At 39.6% G+C, this 2,651-nt stretch overlaps 1 long non-coding RNA gene across 1 annotated transcript; it reads left to right on the top strand.

Moving 5' to 3' along the window:
- The first annotated feature begins 399 nt into the window (after positions 1-399).
- Positions 400-2,340, top strand: LOC107035225 (uncharacterized). Its single transcript, XR_001460689.3, has 3 exons — positions 400-532; positions 1,639-1,720; positions 2,242-2,340. It is a non-coding gene; the product is annotated as an uncharacterized lncRNA (long non-coding RNA).
- The last annotated feature ends 311 nt before the right edge of the window (positions 2,341-2,651 follow it).

Raw genomic sequence — 2,651 nt, 5'->3', positions numbered from 1 at the left:
ACACAGCAGCTGACGGAACAAGCAAATGCAGAACCCTGGGAATAGCATTGCTGTTGGACTAACCCTCCTCTTGGCTTTTGCATCCTGCAGCTGTGGCCGCCTCTGCAAATGGCAGCAATCAACTGAACCCAGGGACGGTGGCGCTCCTTTCTTTCTTTTTAAAAAATGTAATGTATTAGCTAGTTCATAATCTGGATAGAACCCTAACAACTGTGAGAATGTTCCCATGAAATCTTACGTGCAAAGGGATATTCTTCGAATTCCACAGGGATTTTCATGCCCATTTCAATGCTGGCTCTGCAACAAAAAAAAAAAAAAAAAAAAAAGGACCATACAATTTATTCTCTTTATGTCTCTCTTTATGTTTACTAATGTTTCATTTACCCCAGTATGTTTCTAAATCTACGTTTTATTATGCTCTATTGCAGTTCATTGAAACTTGTGAGGACGTCTCCGAGAAGGATTGCCCCACAAGGATAGGAGCACAGCATGTGGTATTTGGGGTATTCCAGATGCCATCCAAGTAGTGGAGGTAGGCAGCTTCAAGGAGATGCATCTTACCCGGCAGCATTGTCTGCTGTTGTCTCACTCTCCAGGGCTTGAGTGAGAACTGTCAAAATGCCCATTAAGCCTGCTGTTGCTATTTGGCTAAAACAAGCCATGTAGCTTGGGTTAAAGAATCTTCTCTATTTCTTTAAGAAGAATATGGTGCTAATAAAAATTGTCAAGTCTGTTTGTTTACTGGTGACATCAAACAGAGGAAAAGGATACATTGATCATTTTTGATACCTTGAGCAGTCTAATATTTCAATAAATATATTTCCTCCCTTCCCCTTCTTTCCTTTCTTCCTTCTTCCTTTCCTTCCTCCCTTCCTCCCTCCTTTCCTCCATCTTTTTCTTCCTTCTACAAATATAAATAATAACAAGAAGTTGGGGTGTCTATGTCCAAAAATTCTGCACAAAGATAGATGGTCCCAGCCTGATTCTTATAGGACTATTTCAGGACAGTGTTTGATAACAGGCAACCTATATCCAGATGTGCATGCCTTGTTTGCTTACTCATAGGTTTTTAGCATCCAGACTGCTAAGGAGAAGGCCAGATGAAAGTGGAAGTGATTCACCTGATTTTATTTCCCTACACACAAATTCTTTTTGGCCTGTAGAATTTTTTTCCCCCATTTTCATGGCTACTTCATTTAACTGTAATGAAGTAATTATAAATGAGGAATTGAAAATGGAGAATTTGACAACTGGCTTTGGAATTCTTTTTATTATTTTAAATTAGAACTATTACATGTTTTAGCCCATGAAATATTTCGGAGTGTGTGTTACTGAGGCTCCCAGTAGGACACAGACAGGACATTCAAATTAGGATAATCTGAGTAATGTTTAATAAAAGACCTCTTAAGAAGGTGTGAGCCACATATAGCAAAATGATAAAGGATAAGCAGGACCCTAACCAGACAGGGTTCCCATAATTATCCCAAATTTTGAACCTTAACAACAATCCTATGACGAGGCTATACAGTTATTATTTCCATTTGTAGATGAGAAAACTGAAGCCAGAGACATGTGAGAGGTTGCCCATCAAACCCGCATCTTTTTTCTACAAACCCCATGTTCTATTTTCTATTTCAGAGCACTGGATTGACAAGCTGGTTAATCATGATGCCATGTCCAGTGGAGCATTGTCTCAAAGAAGGCTAATACAGAACCTCAGGTAACTGCTGATGGTTGAAAATGACTAAATCACCTTCATATTCTCTTTGGTACCAAGTCTGAATCACCATGGTTCTGCCTCTGGTGAGTTTCTGTATCAGTCTGACCTCTTGGGAGCATCCTTGAGGCTGTTCAGACTTTGGCCTCGTATTTTATAACTCTTCTGGGACTGATTGAAACATTTTTGCAATGTGGGGCTCAATTTATTTTATGGTTTAATGAACCCATTTAAAAAAGATGCCCCTGTCCTCTCACCTTCCTGTGTTACCCATACTCCACGTTCTGTAAATTGCAAGAAAACAATTTCATTACCTACATTTCCCCAAAGCAAAGGGATGGTTCTTTCTGCCTGGGCAGAACACTCCATAAATCACCCAGACTGAGATGCTTCTGTGGTCCCAAAGAAGTCAGCTAGTATTTATGCAAAGGTGAGAAGGCACACTTTTCCTTCCTCATCAGGTGCAAGCAATTTGCATATCCCATTATCTGCTTATTAACCAGAATGTCTTGTAACAATGGCAGATTGTGAAAGAGGCACACACGGGCAGTTGAACAACACGCTCTCAGGGGTTCATCCTGTGATTACATCCCTGTAATGAAGAGGCAAAAGGCGAGGATGCGACAATGGGATATTCGGCAATGGAATGAAATCAGGATTTGATCTAATGCAACATGACTTGCTCACAGCACAGGTAGAATGTCAAATGATCCATGTGAAATTCAATCCTGGTCTAATCTTCCTATTACATCCATTGTTCTCCTATTCATTGGAATGCCACACAGAACAGCATGTAAATTAGGCTTTCATTAACATGATGTTTCCTTTTATCTTCATTCAGTTTAACTGTGACTTCTATTTTTTAGCTTAAGTTTTTGTGGGTATGCAAATGTCCTGGTAAATTTAGCAATACGATGGGAAGGAAAAAAATAAA

Source organism: Vicugna pacos, chromosome 27 (assembly GCF_048564905.1).
Source record: "Vicugna pacos chromosome 27, VicPac4, whole genome shotgun sequence".
In the NCBI taxonomy this organism is placed as follows: Eukaryota; Metazoa; Chordata; class Mammalia; order Artiodactyla; family Camelidae; genus Vicugna; species Vicugna pacos.
This window is presented reverse-complemented; position numbering and strand designations above follow the sequence as displayed.